The sequence below is a fragment of the Cyprinus carpio genome, chromosome A5 (assembly GCF_018340385.1).
Source record: "Cyprinus carpio isolate SPL01 chromosome A5, ASM1834038v1, whole genome shotgun sequence".
NCBI classification, from domain to species: Eukaryota; Metazoa; Chordata; class Actinopteri; order Cypriniformes; family Cyprinidae; genus Cyprinus; species Cyprinus carpio.
In genome coordinates, this window is record NC_056576.1 from 3,999,941 (window position 1) to 4,022,315 (window position 22,375).

At 44.7% G+C, this 22,375-nt stretch overlaps 1 pseudogene; it reads right to left on the bottom strand.

The window, feature by feature from the left end:
* LOC109097844 overlaps window positions 1–22,375 on the bottom strand; it is a 41,516-nt pseudogene continuing 19,141 nt past the window's right edge.

Here is a 22,375-nt window from a genome sequence, read left to right on the forward strand (position 1 = left end):
AACAATCAGTAAGTACTTCTTATTCAGCTCATTAGTTGTGTCCTTTTTGCCGAACAGCTGCACCTATCTGCTCCAGCAGTTTCTCTCTGTTGTTTGAGATGTTTTTTCCAGCGACCTCCATAAGATCAGTGATCATCTCAGCGCTGTAAGGAACTTGAAGGGTGCGATATTTGTTCCTCAAAGTCTCAATATCTGAGGAAAGATCAGAATACTTAAATGAGAACATAGTTGATTATTCATTATTATTCAACAAGAGAATCTGAACTTGCCTCCACAGTTGACCACATTAAACAGAGGGATGTGAATCACGGTTGGAGTGTTTGTGCCTTTGAACACATAGAAGTCCTTCGGTTTCTTCACGTCTTCACTGGGGATGTTCACTTCAGGGAAAGGGATCTTTCGTTTCTTGCACATCTCAGCAGCTTCTCTCACTGTCTGCAGTGGAAAAGTGTAACAGTATCACTTCATTAAAAGGGTGAGACAAACATTTGAGTTGAAATTAAAGTTGATATTCACTGAAATCATGAGTCTGAGATGAATGGAAATGCTCTCTCCAGGTATTATTGATTCATATCCTTAAAAATGAAATCATATACACTTTTGTTTAAATGGTTTTCCTTTTTTTATTAATATTATTATTTTGTTTAAAATGATACACAGTATTTGAAATTATCTGTCAATGTTTTCAAGGTTAGTGTGACCTCTGGTGGTCACGATGAATATCATGAGGAAAAAGCAGCATAGTTGTTCCTGGTGTTTTCTACTGAAGAAAGAAAGTCATACAGGTTTGAAACTACATAAGGGAGAGTAAATTATCATTTATTATTTATTATTGTGATCTAATCCTTTAACTTTTATTATAGTATGTGTTATATGTGCATATATAATGAAATTAAATGATCGAGTTTAATTTATTATTTGTTATTGATGAGATCAGTGTTTCTTTCTTTTCTCAACACTGGGAAGTAGGGTGAGTTCAGCAACAGCCCGGCATCTTCATAGTCTCTCATCTCACTTTCCAGAAGAGTAGAAGGCAAGGCTTCATCTGAGGGATCACAGCATGAAATGAGTGTATTTTTCACATTGAATTACAAATTTACAAATGGGTCTGTTCTCACCGTTCATGTTTTGGAGAAAGTCATATTTCCTGCCCCAGATCCACTGAACCATGCATTCTTGAATGCTCTCCAAAACATCTGTAAAACAAATGCACAGTGGTTATCTTGATCTTTCACTAGTTTTCTTAAGCTTTATGCTTTAAATTACCTACATAACTGGTTGTCTAAAGAAAATTATCTTCTGTGGCATCAATCGGTTTTGAAAATCTAATTAGAAAATCTAATTAGAAAATCAAAAGTGAACTTACCGAAAGGCCATGAACTGAACCTATGACTCAAATTCTTACACACATCTTCAGTGTGTTCATTCATATAGCGTACTGCAGCTTCTTTATCTTTGAGATTCAGTTTTTCTATAGGAAAAATCAGCTGACTTTTGCCTCCACTGAGCTCTGTAAAAGAGAGAAACATGTACATTATAGAGTTCTTGTTTTCTGGCAAGGTACAGCTGTAGTTTGTGTATCTTGTGTTAATAAGTTTTTGGGAAAAACAGATGTTTTTGCATGTTACCTTATACAGTTTTGCAGTTTCATCAATTAGGTTGATTTTCATTTTTTAATGGTAACATTTTCCTAAAAGCCAAGACACCTTGATACATTTTAAATATAGGTAGATGTGAAGTAATGCCTTTTTATTTTAAATGGTATTTTCTGCCTTATTCTCTGTCATTCTGCTTTTCAATTGACAAAATGATCTGGGTGATCTGGGACATTACATACCACTGAACAGTTTGTACATCTGTCTCTCACAGTTTTGATTTAATTGGCATCAAATTATCCTCACTGTGTTCAATAGATCCGTATATTTTTTTCTGGACAATTACCGGTATTAGGAAATAACAGACAGATATATTCACTACAGTAAGTGTGATAACCAGACTCTAAAATTAACTAAAAAATAACTAGTCTCCTTTATATGAATTGTAACACACTCTTACCGTTCAGTGTATTTCTGATGGATTGATCAAGATCTGAAGGATCTTTGCCATTCAAAACAGCGAGATTCATGTCCACAAGATCCATGAGAACCTGGTAACCCTTTTCTGCAGATGGGTCTTTTGGTTCTTTTGAAGAAAACACACATTGAACAAACATGAACACACTGCAGAATGTTTTGAATGTAAGTGCTTTACATCCCCAAATTCATCATGTTCAGAAATCAGAAGTTTCCCACAAGCAAACATACACACAACATTGTGCAAAAGCCATTTATGATGCTTTGATTTTAAGCTAAAAATGAATTTGATAACTATTTGATAACACTTTACAATAAGATGCATAAGCAATACATTTGCTACAGTATTTATTAAGTTAGCAATGTTAGTAAAAATACAACAGTTCATTGTTAGCTCAGGTCCGTTAAATATTATTAACAGATACAACTTTTGATTTTAATAATGTATTAATAATTGGTGAAACATGGTCTAATATTAATACATGATTTAGAAGTTTTTTTTCCTTTGAAAATGGAACTTTATTATAAAGTGTTAATACAGTATAAATTTATATCAAGTGATATGGAATAAGTTATGTATTATTAACTGAGCTGGGTAGATTACTTACAAATTGTAATCCGTCACTGATTCCAAATTACATGACAAAAATTGTAGTCAGTAATGTAATCCATTACATTACACACTATAGGTAATATAATCAGACTACTTTAAGATTACATTTGATCTTTTGACCTATCACCTTGATTTAAATAGGATAATAGTGTACCATATTGACATAAAATACAAATATTAAGAAAATTTATTCCATTTATTGTTATTAACAACATAAAGTGCATTTACCCTTTAAGCCTGCCAGCGGGACACATCCCGCACGAAAAAAATTATAATCAAATTACTAAGAAACCCTAAAGGGAATAAAGCTTAGAATTTATTTTTAATAAATGTAATTATTTCTCTCTCTCAACTCTTAACAAGTGCTGAGCAGTCCCTCTAAACCAGAGAGTACTGCAGGCGGGCAGGAGGCCCCCCTCTGCAAAAAATATTATTAATCAATTTTTTTAAACTATAGACTTGATCAGCAAAAAAAGTCTGAGCTTTACAATGCATGTAGCCGCTTTGATTAACTCCAAAGTAGTGCCAAGTTATTTGCTGATAAATAACAAAAAATAATTAATATTAATTTACAAAATATGTTTTTTGTGCCATTTACTCTAATATGTCAAAAACATCATACAGCTCGGGTAGTCATGTGTCACATGTGTCATATGTCATTTGAAAGGTCTCATCGAGTAGAATAAAACAAGCAAGATTGTTTGTGGCTTTGAATAAACTGGAGTGAGTTTTGGTACAAGAGTGTCACCATTTTGCTTGTAACTTCATAAAACATGCTCAGATCGTGGAAAAATACCATTTTTAAGAGCAGATTCTCCTGATTAAAAAGAGTCCAAAACCATTATAATCCGTCATTTATATTTAAAGATTTTCTTCATGAATTTATAACACAGGCACATGTAGCTTATCAAAAAAAAATTGAAGGTAGCTGTCATGTAGCATTTTTACTGGTAACTTCATAAAACATGCATACTGTATATCATAGAAAATTGCACGTCATTATTTGCAGAAAATTCTCCCAATTAAAACTCACCATTATTAGTACAAATATTTGTCATGTGATCTTCAGTTAGGAGATCTTGCGATGCATTTTAAAGCAAAGTTGTCGTTGATTAGACTTCACATACAAAAGTAAGTAGAATAGGCTAATTAAATTTGTCTTTATTTTAATACAAAATATTTTTTGTCAGAAATATTACTTAAGATGGAAGTGTTAGCAAGTTTAAGCAAGTTTAGTTTGAAAAAGCTTGATAGTAAATAAGACACAATTAGACAATATTTGAATAAAGTAATAATAATGAGAAGAAATATATATATTTGCAACAACTGGTGGAGTGCTGAATGCTGCACGCATGTGCAGCGTTGTCAAGGTAACATTTGGCCAGTCCTTCCCTGTGTCAGGGGAGTTCCAAACGCTTATATGAGACAGTAATGCCCTACACCCTTCAAAGAACACACTTCAAGGGCTCTGCCCTTTCGAAGGAAGAAGGCCATAGGCAGGGCAGGACTTAGTGGGGCAGGGGCCCCTGGGCTTGAGGTTATGTTTGGGCCCTATACCTACACTACAAATGCCCTCAAATAGAACATCATTATGGAGTTTGAACAAACATGCTTTGAGGTTTATAAACAGTACAATTAATATGCAACATGTCTAGGCTATAGTCTGAGTTTAAATGTAATATTAAATATTCATTATAATATAATAAACAGGATGTGTTCTCTCAGTTGAGAGATCACAACAATGAAATAACTGCAGGTCAGGTTCTTATTTAATCAATAAATTCAATCGAATAAAAAGACATGCTGGCTATTAACAATAGAAATTAAATCACTATCAGCTAAATTCATAGATGGATTGTGCATAAACGTTAAGTTTAAATATAATATTTTAATGTAGAAAAATTAAATGATTGCAAAAAATATAAAATAAGCTACTTGTATTTAAATATGAAACTACAGCCGCCAGTAGGTGGCAGCAAGTGACTTTCTTAATGATTGAGTTGAATCAACCAATTCGTTTAAAAAAGCTGATTCATGTAACTTTGCAAACGACTATTTTGAATCATTTACTGGTCCGTGTAACCCTAAAGAACAAAACACTTGTTTGGAGACGCAGCGGTTCTGCTGTTTGTTCTATTTTCTTTCTGACATAGCAAAACGGAATTCCGTAAATTGTTGTTTACTGTACATTTGTGATCTTGCAGATATTTTAAAAAAGAAAAACGGACTTGTTTGTGTGATAGGATAAGTCCTACATCATAGGGATAGCTATGTTATAAAAACAAACTCATTAAATAGCCATTTTTTATTTAAAATCATTTTAATGTCATATCTTCCCCACTATGTGTAATGGCAGTAAGACAAGAAAGAGCTCTCAAAACTCATCAGATGATTGCATAATTTAGAGGAACATTAATATATTAACATAAAATCATCCTCTGTTAAGAAATGAGGTGTGAACATTTGAGAATTTATGATTATCTTTATAAATGTGCGCTCTTTAGGGCTAAAGGCTTAATGGAGCTGAAGTAGCCATGTGATAACAAACCAATTGGTGCAAACGCGATTCAGTGTCCTTCTATGTGAAATAATCATAAATACCAGTTTATGCTGTTTGATTGTGAACTCGAAGGTCGTAGTTGTAAGCTGTAGTAGCCTCGGCTGGCCCATTTAGATCGCGCGTTGCATGGTTGCCAGGTTTTAATGACAAAACCCGCCCAATTGTTACTCAAAACTAGCCTAAACTAGCCCAATCGCGTTTCGAGGGGTCCCCCGGTAAAAAATCACATTTTAGGGACTAAATATCACATTCTTGTGGTCGCTTAAACCCGCGGACATGAAAAACAATCAGCGGAAACAGTTTAAAGTAGTCCAATTCCGCGGGGAAACCGTTGACTTGGCAACACTGCGTTGCGTGCGCAGTGGAAATGCGGATTATAATTAATGAATTCTGAATAGCGTATAATAACGAACAAATCAAACAAACATAAACGGGCAAAGGCAGGGCCCCCTACAAGGCGGGGCCCATGGGCTGCAGCCCACTCAAGCCCAATGGTAAGTCTGGCCCTGGCCATAGGGATGCTCACTTCCATTTGGAATTTGCCCAATAACTTGTGGGAACATGATAATATGTTGTGGCCACAAGATATTACTTTGAGGGAACGTCATGACGCGTGGTGCCGCGATACTGTTGTGATCTGCAAACACTGCTCACCCCTGGTGGAGTTTATGATTATTAAGTGCCGGCCGTTCTATCTGCCGAGGGAATATACTGCCATACTGCTCGTTTCGGGTTTACATTCCCCCGAACAACAGCAACAGGAACGATGTACTAAATGAACTGCACCAGCACATCAGTGAGCAGCAGACAGCACACCCTGATGCTTTTCTCATCATATCTGGGGATTTCAACCATGCAGACTTAAAGAGTGTGTTTCCAAAAATACACCAACACATTAATTTTCCAACAAGAGGTAAAAACATTTTAGACTTTGTTTACACCACACAGAGAGGAGCTTACAAAGCCCTCCCCCACCTTGGTGCCTCAGACCACATCACTGTCATGCTAATGCCTGCATACAGACCGCTCGTTAAAGTCGCCAAACCAGTTCAGAAACAGATTCAAGTGTGGCCGGACGGGTCGTAAGACGCTCTTCAAGACTGCTTTGATACAACTGACTGGAATATGTTTAAGCAGGCTGCCACTTACAATAACATCACTGACCTCCAGGAGTACTCAGAGACCGTCACTGCCTACATCAACATGTGTATTGAGGATGTAACAGTCACAAAAACCATCACTGTCCGGGCCAACCAGAAGCCGTGGATGACAGGGGAGGTCTACAGACTTCTGGAGACGCGGAACGCTGCATTCAGAGCTGGAGATGAGGTGGGCCTGAGAACAGCCAGGGCCAACCTATACCGCGGCATCAGAGAGGCTAAGAGACAGTACTCCAGGAGGATAGCACATCAATTCAGTGACTGCAGAGACACTCGGAGCCTGTGGCAGGGGATACAGACCATTACGGACTACAAGCCCCCACCACGGACCTGTGACAGCAACATCTCTCTGCTCAACGAGCTGAACACCTTCTTCGCTCGCTTTGAGGCACAAAACAGCACCACTGCACAGAAGACTCCACCTCCTCCCGGTGACCGGATGATGATGCTGACCCCGGACAGCGTGAGGAGATCCTTCAGCAGGATCAATGCACGCAAAGCTCCGGGTCCTGACAACATTCCTGGGCGTGAACTGAGAGACTGTGCAGCAGAACTCACTGATGTCTTCACAGACATTTTCAACAACTCACTTAGTCAGGCTGTTGTTCCCACATGTTTCAAAACTACCACCATCATTCCAGTCCAGAAGAAGCCATCTCCATCCTGTTTCAATGACTACCATCCTGTTGCACTTACTCCCATCCTCATGAAGTGCTTTGAACGGCTAGTCATGCACCACATCAAGTCTGCCCTCCCCCCCTCCCTGGACCCATTCCAGTTTGCATATCAGTCCAACCGGTCGACCGATGATGCCATCACTACTACCCTCCACTCAGCACTCACACATCTAGAGAAATAAGACTCATACGTCAGAATGCTGTTCATAGACACAGTTCAGCATTCAACACAATCATCCCTCAACAGCTCATTCACAAACTGATCGAGCTGGGGCTCAACACTTCGCTGTGCAACTGGCTGTTGGACTTTTTCTGACTGGAAGACCTCAGGCAGTACGGGTCGGTAGCAACACATCCAGCACCATCACACTGAACACTGGGGCCCCCCAAGGATGTGTGCTGAGCCCCCTCCTCTTCACTCTGCTGACCCACGACTGCACACCGTCACATAACTCCAACCTCTTCATTAAGTTTGCGGATGACACGACTGTGGTGGGTCTCATTAGCAACAGAGATGAGACAAAGAGGAGAGTGCACACTTAGCATGTTCCTCTGACCATCAACGGTGCGACTGTGGAGAGAGTGAGCAGAACCAAGTTCCTGGGTGTGCACATCACAGAGGACCTCTCCTGGACCGACAACACTGCAGCACTGGCCAAGAAGTCACAACAGCGTCTCTACTTCCTCCGCAAACTGAAGAGAGCCAGAGCCCCAACCCGCATCATGTACACCTTCTACAGAGGCACCATTGAGAGCATTCTGACTAGCTGCATCACTGTGTGGTATGGCGCCTGCAACGCCTGCCGGAAGACTCTTCAACGCATAGTGAGAGCAGCTGAGAAGATCATTGGTGTCTCTCTCCCCTCCCTCCAGGACATTTACGGAGCCCGTCTCACTCACAAAGCCCTGTGCATCGCAGGTGATCCCACCCACCCGTCACACAGCTTCTTCAGTCTGCTGCCATCGTGGAGGAGACTGCGGAGTCTCCAGGCCAGGACCAGCAGACTGAAGGACAGCTTCATCCATCAGGCTGTCAGGAAGCTGAACTCGCTCCCGAACTTGCCCCCCCCCCCCGTCCCTCTTCTGCCCCAGGCACCACTGAACTATGAACCCCCCCCCAGATCCCACATCTCCAGGTCCTTCCACCCCCCCTCCCACTTACATACGGTGACATGCACCAGTCACTTTGTGCAGCATTGGTCTGCTCACTACCTCATTCACCATGGAACTGATGTCATTCTACCACCTCATCAGACAGTTTAAATAAAATAACTGCTCTTGAGCCCTTTTGTCACTTTAATCAGACTGAATAAGCTTTTTTTTATGCACTAAAAATCTTTTTATCTGCACTGTTTGTTCACTGGTTTGCACTCTATCTGCCATGTGCCTTGCTCTGCTTTATTTAACTTTATTTTAATTTTTTATTATATGTCTTTTTTACATTCTCTTATTGTATAGTTATATCTTATATTTTATATTTGATCTAGATTTTTAGGCTCTACTGTTAGTGTTATCTGTATGCACCGGGGGTCTGAGAGTAATGCAATTTCGATTCTCTATATGTATGCACTGTACATGTGGAAGAATTGACAATAAAGCAGACTTGACTTGACTTGACTTGATATTAGCCACAAAATCATTTTGTCGAGGTAACGACATCCTTATGTCGTGGCCTCCAGATGTTATGTTGAGGGAACCACATGTTTATATTTGTTTATATTAATTTTTTTCCCTTCATTTCAATCTCTTTACTTAACGTTCTGAATACTTTTGTAAATAATAGCCTACTGCAAATGCTCGACATGCAAATCAAGCGTTGATTATGCTGACTGAAATTTTTGCTGGATAAATTCAACATATATTTCATTTTATTTCGGCTAATTAATAGACCATAATTATAAATACTGTGGCGAGCGTCATAGGAAGAATCAGCGTCGCCCTGGCAATCAATGACATACACCTGCACGTCTTCACCGCCGGCTGATCGGCCACTGCTGCAGCTCATTAGAGCACTGCTTTTAAGCAGCAGATGCTGAGCAGAAGGGGGAGACGGATCTCGAGCCGAATGCACGCAGGACTAACCCTTTCTCTCGTTTTCCTCCAGAAAGCAGCGAGTGACCGACAGCCCACCCTTTGGAGCACATTTGGACACCCACTTTCACTTGGACGGAGCACTGAAGAGCACAGTGAACACCAGCCTCCACGCACCGGCTTGCTATCCTGCACCTGTCACCTTGTATAAATAAAATCCACCCTCCGGGGCCTTTTGTTGTGCACTAAGCTTAAACTTGTCGAGTGATTCTTCCCCACGTCACAGTGGTGGAGAATGCGGGCAGATCGGTGAAGAATCACCGGCAAGTTCACCGCCCCAGCCCTTAATTCCTTAATCCTTTTTTTTTTCTCTTCCATGTTTGCACGCCCCAGCCCCGTGGAAGGAGGCACGCTCAGCCCCACGATGGAAGAGGTTCTACAGCGCCTCGCGGAATTGAGCATCCGCCAGCAGCACATTGTAGAACACCTTGCCACTCGCCAGGGCCGGAGGTGGAGGAACTTGCCGCCATCCGTACCGCCGCCTCCCAGCGCGTTCCGCTACCTGGTCCCCGCGCCCAAGCCACCCGCCTGTTACCGAAAATGACCGCGGATGACGATGTGGAAGCCTTCCTACAGGTCTTTGAAAACACCGCTCAGCACGAGGCGTGGCCCGAGGACGAGTGGGCACGTGCGCTGGCACCCCTCTTCTCCGGAGAAGCCCAGCGGGCTTACTTCTCCCTTCCCTTTGCGGCCGCCGAAGACTATAATGAGGTCAAGCGAGAGATCCTAGCGAGGCTCGGCCTCTCACCCGTCTGCGCGGCCCAACAATTCCAGGAATGGGAATTCAAGGCCCAGGTGCCAGCCCGTGCCCAAGCAGCCGAGCTCAGTCGCATCGCTCAACACTGGCTGCTGGAAGGAAGCCCCACTGCAGCACAGGTAGCGGAGCGAGTGGTGGTCGATCGCCTCTTCCGCGCTTTACCCCGCAACCATCGGCAAGCGGTTGTAATGAGGAACCCTGCCAACATCCAGGAACTCGTGGAGGCGATCGAGCTGGCGGATGCCGTCCATCACCGCGAGGCCGGGGACCGAGCGCCGCCGTTTCCCCGGAGGGTGGTCCAGGCGCGACGCCCGCTCGAAGGCGCACCCCGACCGGTCAGCAGGCCGACGGTTCCTCCACCGCAGGATGAACCCATGCCCAGCGCTGAACCACCATCACCCCCGCGAGCGTGGCTGGCAGGCTGCATCGTCCACCAGCACGTACCGTCAGGAGCCCCCGAAGCAGAGGTGACGGTGGAAGGGAAACGTTTCCGGGCCCTGCTGGACTCAGGCAGTGCGGTCACCCTCATCCAGTCGCGGTTGTGCCCCCCTCGAAGCGGCCAGAAAAGCTTCCTCCCGATTACCTGTGTACATGGAGACACTCGCCAAGTACCGGCCCGAAGAATCACCATTTCGTCACCCCAAGGCGCCTGGCCGGTGGAGGTTGGCCTGGTGGAGGATCTGCCGGTGGCCGTACTGCTGGGGAGGGATTGGCCCGGCTTCGACAGACTGCTCACTGCCGCTACTCAGCCTGCCAGCCGCGAGGGGAACCGTCGAAGACGGAGACGGCCTCGGGCACCCCGCCGCCGTCCGGCGCTCCTCGCCTCTGACAGTGGGAGAGAAGGTGAGTCCCCCTCCCAGCCTACTAACTTATTTTATGATGTGTACCAACAGGCGGCTGGAGGGGGCTCGTTCGCCAGGGAACAGCGGGAGGACGACCGACTCAAGCACTGTTGGGCACAGGTGCGAGTCGTGGATGGAAAGGACGTCCTTCCCCGGCCCCACCCTCTCCCACATTTTGTCGTGGAAAAAGGCCTGCTGTACTGTGTCGCCCAGCGAAGGGGGGAGGAGAAAAAGTTGCTAGTCGTGCCACGAGCCAAGACCGAGACCATCCTGGAGCTGGGCCATTCCCACCCTATGGCAGGTCACCTCGCGGCAGCCAACACCGCCCAACGCATCCTCGACCGCTTCCACTGGCCGGGCCTGGAGGCCGAAGTAAAGCGGTTCTGCCAAGCCTGCCCAACCTGCCAGGCCACGTCGCCCAGGACCCCTCCCCCAGCCCGCTCATCCCGCTGCCTATCATCGAGGTGCCCTTCGAGCGGATTGGAATGGACATAGTAGGGCCGTTGCCGAAGTCTGCCCGTGGGCATGAGCACATCCTGGTCATCGTCGACTACGCCACCCGGTACCCAGAAGCAGTCCCCCTGCGGAAGGCCACCGCGAAGTCCATCGCCCAGGAGCTGTTTCTGCTGGCCTGCCGAGTCGGCCTCCCCTCAGAGATCCTGACTGACCAGGGGAACCCATTCATGTCCCGGCTAATGGCGGACCTCTGCAGGCTGCTGCGGGTGAAGCAGTTGAGGACCACAGTATATCACCCTCAGACGGATGGGCTCGTGGAGAGATTTAACCAAACCCTTAAGCAAATGCTCAGACGCGTAGCAGCGGAGGACAAGCGGGATTGGGACCTCATGATCCCCTACGTGCTCTTTGGGATCCGCGAAGTTCCTCAGGCCTCAACTGGCTTCACCCCCTTTGAGCTCCTGTTCGGCCGTCAACCACGGGGGCTCTTGGACGTGGCCCGGGAAGCGTGGGAGCAGCAGCCTGGCAATCAGCGTCGCCCTGGCAATCAACGACATACACCTGCACGTCCTCACCGCCGGCTGATCGGCCACCGCTGCAGCTCATTAGAGCACTGCTTTTAAGCAGCAGATGCTGAGCAGAAGGGGGAGACGGATCTCGAGCCGAATGCACGCAGGACTAACCCTTTCTCTCGTTTTCCTCCAGAAAGCAGCGAGTGACCGACAGCCCACCCTTTGGAGCACGTTTGGACACCCACTTTCACTTGGACGGAGCACTGAAGAGCACTGTGAGCACCAGCCTCCACGCACCGGCTTGCCATCCTGCACCTGTCACCTTGTATAAATAAAATCCACCCTCCGGGGCCTTTTGTTGTGCACTAAGCCTAAACTTGTCGAGTGATTCTTCCCCACGTCACAATACTATAATTTTTTTTCTTGAGGAATTAATCATTCAGTAGTCTCATTTGTAAATGAAAACACAACACACTCATTTTTCATCACACATGGGCATAAATACAATCATGAAGTCAAAACTTTATTGGCATAGTTGCCTGTGTTTATTTACAAAATATATAGTAGGCTAGCAAAAATTAGCATAATTATACAAAACGTTAACTAAGTAAAGTGATACACAAATTGAAAGGGGAAATAAGCATATATAACGATAAATATAAGAATATAGCCCTAATAAGTTAATGTGATAATAATAATAATAATAATAATAATATACAAATATTTAATTAAATTAATGTTAATGTTAATAATTTTTTTAATCTATTTTTGTTAATCCCGGGTTGCTATGGTCACGCAGGTTTGTTTACGCATTAAATTTGTGGCCACAGAGAAATGTGTGGTTCCCTCAACATAACATCTGGAGGCCATGACATAAGGATGTCATTACCTCGACAAAATGATCTCGTGGCCATGACATATCATCACGTTCCCACAAGTTAATATGACATTCCCTCAAATTAATATCTCGTGGTCACAACATATTATCACATTCCCACAAGTTAATATGTCGTGGCCATGACACAACTAAGTGAACCGACCATGTCACCTTACGGGCACCGTACTATAACACATAAAACCAAACAGGTGCACTTCAGGCGCAGCTGGATAAAGGACTGTAGTTTTACTTTGCGCTTTTATTTGCACCTTCATGAAACATGCATAGATCATGGAAAATTGCATGTCATTATTTTCTAAAAATAAATGAAAAATGATTAAAAGGAGCCCAAATTATCATAATTCGTTCATTAGATATAAAGATATTCCTTACTATGTTATCACACACATGAAACCATTAAAAAAATATAGGTTCCCTTTCAGTCAGTCACGTTCAACGTTACGTCAGTGACTGACGAATAAGGATCTCGCTAGAGAGACGAATCGCCTTCGAGTGTTAACAAAACAAGCCAATGAATGTTGGCGTGTGAAATTTGCATCGCGCACGAGGGTAGTTCTGACCCAGGTGTGATGCAGGAGCTGCGCACTGTGATGGACCTTGCCCTACGGGTGACAAAAGTCATGGCGCGGTCCCTGGGTCAGACGATGTCCGCGCTAGTGGTCCATGAACGCCATGTTTGTCTTACCCTGGCAGATATAAGGGGGTGTCCGACAAGGTCCGCTTTTTTGGTTCTGTGATGTCACATTCTGGCCTCTTCGGCGATGCGGTGGAGAGCTTTGCCCAACAGTTCTCCGCTGCGCAGAAGCAGACGGAGGCGATCAAGCACATCCTGCCCCGGTGGCCCGCTGCTGCCGTCACCCAGCTGCCAGTCGCAGCCCCTCCGCCTGCTCATCGCTGAGGGCACCCTCCTGCTGCCTCCACCTCCGCTCCAGCCTCAGCAGCAGCCTTCACGGCCACAGCATGGAGCTGGCACCAGGAAAGCGGCGCAGCCCGTCTCTGCCCCGACCCGGCCCGTAAAGCGCCAGGGCAAGCGGCGCCCCTGAGACGGGCAACCGTTTTGCAGTATTTCTGTTTCCTGTGTCTCACTGCACAGACGCGACCGACATCACTTCCTCAAGTCCCACTTGCGGCATTATTTAGATGACAACAAATAAAGTTAAGCGGGATTTATATTTCGCCTGGCTCCGCTGACTGCGAGCGCACCGTCCCAAACGGACAAGCTTTTATACTTGTCGCGTTCGCCGTTGTACTATTCTTTGAAACAACAGGGGAGCGACGAGGAGTAATTCGTCGAGGAGTAAAATCGTCGGGAATCACTGGTGAGAAGAAGTCATTAGCCAGTACAAGTCTTGTGATGAATGAGTTGATGAATTAATAATATCTTTATGTACAAACTTAAAACAATCTTAAACTACTGGCTGTATTACACATCAAACACAAGACAACTTTAAGCAAATAGTGTATAATTAATATCTAAATTAATTCTAATTCTATTTTATACAATAAAAATAAAACGTACTTTAAATGGACAAACTATGCAAACATTTTTTTCCAAAAAAAGCGTTTTCCGTCGAAAAGCCCTTGATGGAGTTTGAACTTCACATTAAACAGCTTCTGTTTCAGACAAACGCGACACAGACATGCATGTTCGGCTAGAATCGCCCTGAACTCGTGCATGTTCGGATGCGGAGCTATGAGGAAAGTTACAAAAAATGCCGTGCACTCCATCACGCGAATAGTTCAGGCGCACTCAAAGCGAACTTCCAACAACACCGCGATGACGTCATATTTTCTGCTCTCACCCAAGTGAAATTGCGGACGCGTTGAGTATAAATCAGCCTTGACACAGAGAAAGGGACCAATGGCCGGCCAGCCAGGGTTCGTCTTTGGGAGAAAAATTAGCAGACTATTATGATTTTTTTAAAATTGTTTTTATTTATTTTATTTAAATCTATGTGTGTACTTCTAATATGTTTGGTTGGTAAAATAAATGTAAATTCAAATCAGAGAGTCTTACGTGTCTGGAATGGATGTATTCTTGAGTCTATTAGGTAACAATAATATAATAATATAACCTTGTTTGAAATGGGTTTGGCTAAAATAAAATTTTGGTTTTGTCTATACTTCTAGGTACTTGTACTATATTGCCTGGGTTAAATAGAATTGCATTACTAAAAAGAGACTAAAATTACCATTTTCATGACTTAAACTAGACAGTCATCAAGACTAAATGTCATCACTAGACTAAAATGTCATCAGTTTTCGTCAACTATAACTAGACTAAAATGTCATCAGTTTTCGTCAACTAAAACTAGACTAGACTAAAAAGAGTATGAATGTGACTAAAACTAATAAAAACTAAAATGACAGCTTCACACAAAGACTAGACTAAGACTAAAATTAAAACAGGCCGCAAAAAACAACACTAGTGCTGGACAAAGATGCTCCCATCTTGCGAGCGGAAATCGCGGTCCTGCTGGCAAAGGATGTGATAGAGCCGGTCCCTCCAGCCGATATGAAGTCTGGGTTTTACAGCCCATACTTCATTGTACCCAAGAAAGGTGGTGGGTTACGGCCAATCCTGGACCTGTGCATTCTGAAACGGGCCCTTCACAAGATCCCGTTCAGGATGTTAACACAGAAACGTATCTTTCAATGCGTTCGTCGACAAGATTGGTTCGCAGCGATCGACCTGAAGGACGAGTACTTTCATGTCTCGATTCTCCCCCGACACAGGCCGTTTCTCCGCTTCGCGATCGAGGGGTGGGTATATCAGTACAAGTTCCTCCACTTCGGGCTGTCCCTGTTGCCTCGTGTCTTCACCAAGGTCGTAGAGTCAGCCCTTGTCCCCTTGAGGGTAGCAGGCATTTCGCATTCTCAACTACCTCGATGACTGGCTCATATTGGCCCAGTCCCGAGCTCAGTTGTGCGAACACAGGGACGTGGTACTCAGCCACCTCTGCCGGTTGGGGCTTCTGGTCAACTGGGAAAAGAGCAAACTCTCCCCTGTGCAGAAGATCTCTTTTTTCGGTGTCGAGTTGGACTGACAGCGCGTCTCCCGGCAGAGCGCACTCAGTCGATGCTGAACTGCCTGGAGTCATTTCGGGGCAGGAAGGCGGCTCCACTGAAACTGTTTCAGAGGCTCCTGGGGCATATGGCATACACTGCCGCTGTCACGCCATTTGGACTGCTTCTTATGAGACCGCTTCAGCATTGGCTTCAGGATCGAGTACCAAGATGGGCATGGCAACACGGCACGCACCAGGTCTTGGTTACCCTGTCCTGCCGCCAAACCTTCAGCCCGTGGTCGGACCTTGCTTTTCTACGGGCAGGGTTTCCCCTAGTGCAAGTGTCCAGGCATGTTGTTGTTTCAACAGATGCCTCTGCCATCAGCTGAGGTGCCATGTGCAATGGGCATGCAGCTTCAGGCACCTGGACAGGGCCTCGTCTGCAGTGGCATATCAATTGCCTAGAGTTGCTGGCAGTATGGCTTGCTCTGCGCCACTTCAAACCGAGGCTTCGGGACAGGCATGTCCTGGGTGGACGGACAATAATGCGACCGTTGCGTACATCAACCACCAGGGTGGTCTACTCTCCCGTCGCATGTCGCAGCTCGCCCGCCATCTCCTCCTTTGGAGTCAGAAGCATCTGAGGTCGCTTCATGCTGTTCACGTCTCAGGCGAGCCCAATCATGCAACCAACGAGCTCTCACGTCAGCCCGCCCTTCCAGGACAATGGTGACTCCAGCCCGAGACAGTCCAGCTGATCTGGAGACGCTTCGGGGACTCTCAGGTAGACCTGTCTGCCTCTCTGGACATGGCCCACTGCCAGCTGTTCCTCGGCATGGATGCACTGGCACACAGCTGGCCTCAGGGCCTACGCAAGTATGTGTTTCCCCCAGTAAGCCTTCTTGCACAGACGCTGTGCAAGGTCAGGGAGGACGAGGAGCAGGTCCTCTTAGTAGCGCCATACTGGCCCAGTCGGACTTGGTTCCCAGAACTGATGCTACTCGTGACAGCACCTCCTTGGTATATTCCTCTGAGGAAGGATATCCTTTCTCAGAGAGGGGGCACCCTCTGGCATCCGTGCCCAGACCTGTGGAATGTCCACGTGTGGTCTCTGGACAGGACGCAGAGGTTCCAGGTGGTTTACCTCCAGTGGTAGTAAACACCATCACTTCTACGAGCCATGCCTATGCGCTGAAGTGGAACCTGTTCGTTGATTGGTGTTCCTATTGCCGGGAAGACCCCCGTAGATGCCCGATCGCAGTTGTGCTCTTCTTTCTGCAAGATGGGCTGGAGCGAAGGCTGTCTCCCTCCACTCTCAAAGTGTATGTTGCCGCTATTGCCGCACATCACGATGCAGTAGACGGCAAGTCCATTGGGAAGCACGACCTGGTCATCAGGTTCCTTAGGGTGGCAAGGAGGCTGAACCCTCCACGCCCTCACCTGGTACCCTCTTGGGATATCCCCTTGGTCCTGACGGCCTTGAAGCAGGAGCCCTTCGAGCCTCTGCAGTCAGTAGAGCTTAAGTTTCTGTCGCTGAAGACAGTGCTCCTCACTGCATTGGCTTCAGTCAAGAGGGTCGGGGACCTGCAGGCGTTTTCGGTCAACGATATGTGCCTTGAATTCAGGCAGGCCAACTCTCACATTGTCCTGAGACCCCGGCCTGGAAACGTGCCCAAAGTTCCCACCACGCCTTTCAGGGATCAGGTGGTGAACTTGCAAGCGCTGCCCTGGAAGGAGGCAGACCCAGCCATCACTTTGCTTTGTCCCGTTCGTGTACATTTACGTGGACCGCACGCAGAGCTTCAGGACCTCAGACCAGCTCTTTGTCTGCTTCGGAGGACAACAGAAGGGAAAGGCTGTCTCCAAACAAAGACTTGCCCACTGGATAGTGGAGGCTATAGTCTTAGCATATCAGGCCTTAGTCTCTTACCGTGCCCCCTTGGAGTGAGAGCACACTCTACAAGAGCTGTGGCTTTCTCCTGGGCTTTGGCACGGGGCGCCTCGATAGCAGACATCTGCAGAGCTGCCGGCTGGTTGACACCTAACACCTTTGCGAGATTCTATAATCTCCGTGTAGAGCCTGTGTCCTCTCATGTACTCGCCTCAGATGGCCTGTAATGCTGGACCTGCTCGGTGTCAATCACGCTTGCTGCGCCATTCCCCTCTATGGACCGGATACGTGCACTTAAGTGCTTCTCAGTTCAGTTTCCCTCTTGGCGAACCCTGTTGAAGTTCCTCCCGCACCCTCGGCAGTCAGGCGTGGCGGAGCGCCAGACGCCATGTCCAGCACTCGTGTGTATGTCCAATGTCAGACTTGTGCTGGGCTAGGTGCCCGTGTGTAGTGATTCCCCCTTCGGGTGATCCCACATGTATATTCTTCCACGGTACGGTTTCCCTCACGGTAAGCCCGTGTCTTTCCCTGGCAGATTTTTTCTCTGCCGTCTCTGCTGCGTAGTAATCTCACCACAGGCGGGCTAAGTCTACCGCAGGGACTTCCATATGTAGCACTGCCCTATGGCCAGTCCATATGTGTAATTTCCACGTTACCTCCTATGCGCAGAATGTGGTTCCGTAGCATTCCCCTACTTGGGTAAGCTTTCCAAGTGTTATCCAATCCAACTGTACGGAACAGCAGTGGCGGGTTCCTTTGCCTAAGCCCTGTCCTATCTTCTGCCCCAACTGGTGTGGGGGGACTTGCCGGCTTTCACAGGGCACTGGAGGGGGTCAGCAATAGTGGCGCTTTCCATACGGATCCCAATTCGTCAGTCACTGACGTAATGTTGAACGGGACTGACTGAAAGGGAACATCTCAGTTATGTATGTAACCCTTGTTCCCTGAAGGAGGGAACGGAGACGTTACGTTCCATCGCCACAGTTGCTGTACCACCGCTGCACGGCGGAGGCACACCGTCTCGGCTCCTCAGCAAAAAACTGAACGTGCGACTGCACGAGCTCTCCTTATATACCCGTGCTGCAGGGCGGGGTGCGCGATGCAAATCTCGCACGCCAACATTCATTGGCTTGTTTTGTTAACACTCGAAGGCGATTCATCTCTCTAGCGAGATCCCAATTCGTCAGTCACTGACGTAACATATAGAGAACCGTGAACATGCAAATGTGATAATTAATTATTAAAATATTTATTTTAAAATCTCAGGTACTTCAAGCAAATATATTAGGTGAAAGAGGTTCAGATGACAACAAAGTCATATTTTAAAATGTGATATAATCGATTTACAAGTACTTCATTTTTGGAATCTGATTACATAATCCTGATTACATGTAATCAGTTACTACCCAGCTCTGATTATTAACAGTATTTAATACCAGATAAAAGATTATCATCTTTATAGCTCATCTTTTATTTTTCAGCTCTATAGAGTTTGACATTTCATTTGGCAGCAGGAAGCATGAACAGATCAGTGGAACCAAAAGATAAAACTTATCCATAAATAAATGCAGAAATACTTTACCTTCCCTCATTTCCTCAGACATTCTCAGCCATTTAGGATATAAATCTTTAAAGAAATCTGGGGGAAAAGTCAAATATAATCAGGGTTCACATGAAATGAAATGACACTACTTTAGGTAGAAGTAAATCTTCAAATTCAGCTTCACCTTTTATTTTTTGCCAGAGGAATTCCTTGTTCTTGTCTCCATCAGCTAAAACGCTGCCACACAGAGCTGCAGGAAATACATTAATGTATAAAAGTGTGTACAATAAATAAATCAAAAACATGATTTTAAAACAAATATGCAATTATAAAAGTCTAATGCATCAACTTGTCATTTGAACCCGTAAATTATTCAGAAGAAATATTTTTTTTCGTAATATCACTCTGTAAATCAGCATCTCACTTTGCTGTTAAAATTATACATTTTTAGCATTTTTAACTGTAATATTGCAAATATTAGTAAACTCTCCTGTGACAGAGTTTGTTACCTTGCAGGTACAGCATGTCCATTTCATCCTGAGGTTTTTTCTTTGAGCCATTTACAAACTGGCTGCCGAAGCTGGAGGTTTCCACAAATGCTCCAGTGAGAGAATAACCAGCTTCATGTGGACTGATCTCAAACCAGGGGTCTTCTGTGCCTGCAGACAGAAAACACCACCATATAACAGCTGACACGAGCATAATAACTCACTTTAATTCTTTCAGACACACACCAACACAGACCTTCCTCGTCCTTGCACTGTTTGCATTGCTTGTCGATCACTGTGTAGATGGGAAACGGGTCTTTATTGTGCTGGTCCCACTGATCTGAGAGTTTGCCTTCATCTATCTGAAAAGAATATATATATAACATCTCAGAGAAACTTACAGTCCATAAGATCCTGCAACTGTTCATTTTTACAGTGAGTGAGATTTTGCAAAGAGAATGAATACAAATGAATCACCAATTCAGCTATGCTTGACTTCAGTTCAATTCAGATTAGCCTTTAAATCTCAGATTTTCAATCTGGTTTCAGACTTTGGACCCCACTACATGTATGTTTCCTATAGCAGAAGATGGTATATAGTTATGAATAATTACAGACCTCTTTCACATATTCTGTGACGACCATTACTGCCCAGACGTCAGTCAGGCTGAAGTGATCTTTCTCATAGTAATATTTCTTCAGTTTGGCCAATGCGTCTTCCCAGCTGACTCTTGGTCCGCTGATTCTCCTGATGATTTGGTCTTTCACAGTCTCTAGTTTGGTGGACCAGTCTGGTTCTTGGTATAAGGAGGCCATGCACTTCAGAGAAGAACATACTGCTCTCAGTTTTGACATTCAACCCAATTCAATCTCTGTGTTTGTTATTTCTCAGGGTTCATACCAGGTGGATCCAGAGACTCCGCTCAGATAAAGAATGCAGTCCAGAAGACCCGCTTTATCAAGCTGAACCAGGGATCCCAGCAAACCCACCATGGCTCGTTGTCCTCCTCCAGAACCCAGTAATGCAACGTGTGGCACCGCATCCTGAAATGCACACAGTTTGACTTGGGAAACACTTGATGTTTACAGTCTCTGCAAAGGCTATGATATCACTGAATAAACTTAAGCACTGCACGTTTCAAAGTCAGGCGCGCTGCTTTGTGCTGCCGTTACCGGGGAAACTGCTAGTTCCGAAAGTGAAACCTTCTGGCAGAGAACAAATTTGCTTTTTCAATAAGCCTGTCTGCTATGTTTGTTACATATTTTTAAATGTGAACCAGTGTATCGACAAAAAGCTAATGCATTATAAAAATCTAAACAAAAAAGACACTAAGATATATTTAAGTAATTTAATATAAAAATTGAATAATAATAGCCTAATTGTTTAAATTAATATAATAGTTGATACTTTTGACTCTTTTCTTAAAAATAGTTTAAAGGCTGAAATGTGAAGTGCAGGTCTTAAAAGGTCTTTAAAGCTCTTAAATTTTATTTTAAAAATCCTGCAGTTACCTGGTCATTTTATGGTACTATTTGGAATAACTATTTATTTATTTATTTGTAATAAGCCCTTTTTTAACTGTCTTCTTATGCTGTTTTGAGAATGTTCTGTAATAAAAAATAGTACCTCTGTACATTTTTTTGTTGCAAATTTACAGACAATGCAATTGAGATGTTTATTTGTTGGGGTAATATTGCTGTCAACTGACGACAAAGTTTTCCTTCTGAATTAGCTTAACTGCACAAGTTTTATAGTTAATAAAATCTTTAAAAACAAATTACAATTAATTATACTTTAATTTCCTTCAATAAAAACGAAATTGAGTAAGACGATTTAAAAGGTGTGTACACTCAAAAAAAAAAAAGATTTTAGTTGTTTGCTCAGTTTACTTAAAATAAGCTAAAACAACATAAATCTTTATTGTTTTATTCAGGTGTCATTTGCACTCAATTTTATTATACTTAATGAAATTACACTGGTAAAATGTTAACTTAAACCGTTGAAGTTAAGTTGGGCCTACTTGAATCTTTTACATTGGATTGACTGAAACTGGGCAGTGTTCTAGTTCCCAGCATGCTTGGCATAGGGATAGACCAGGAGAATAAATGTTGAAATTAAGTGCTGTTTAATGTGTTTTTGGTAAAGGGAAAGACATTAAAGTTTGTTGTTTAGTTATTTTTGACATATAGGCTACATGAGCTGTAATGTCTCGGTTACGTACGTAACCCTCGTTCCCTGATGGAGGGAACGGAGACGTTATGTCGAACGACATATGGGGTCTCACTTGGGAGGCCAATCATCTCTGAGTTTAAGAGAAAACGCCAATGAAAATTGGCTAGTGGATTTTACATACCTGAGCCACTCACCGTGCCTACGGGTATAAATAGTCGACAGGTGCATCCACTCTTCAGGTTTTATGCTGAGGAGCCGAGAACGTGTCCCGGCAACAGTGAATGGTTCAAGGTTGTGGCATGGGGACATAACGTCTCCGTTCCCTCCATCAGGGAACGAGTGTAAAAGCTGAACTTGAGAAGTTCAGTGTGTGTCGTTCACTACGAGTTATGTCGAACGACATATGGGGTCCTATGGAAAACGCCACAACCTGAACACCGTCACAACCCTGTGGTGCTGCAATTGTCGACAAGCGTCACAAAAGCTACGCTTAAGGTCGTGACCTTCCCAAAGCCCCAGCGCAAATTCACTGACCTTGGTACCGAAGGGGACCAAAAGGGTGAGTACATCGCTGCTGGAGAAGCCCATGCTGCTGTTCCGCCCACAAAAGTTTTTTGGAAGGGATTTCAACCTT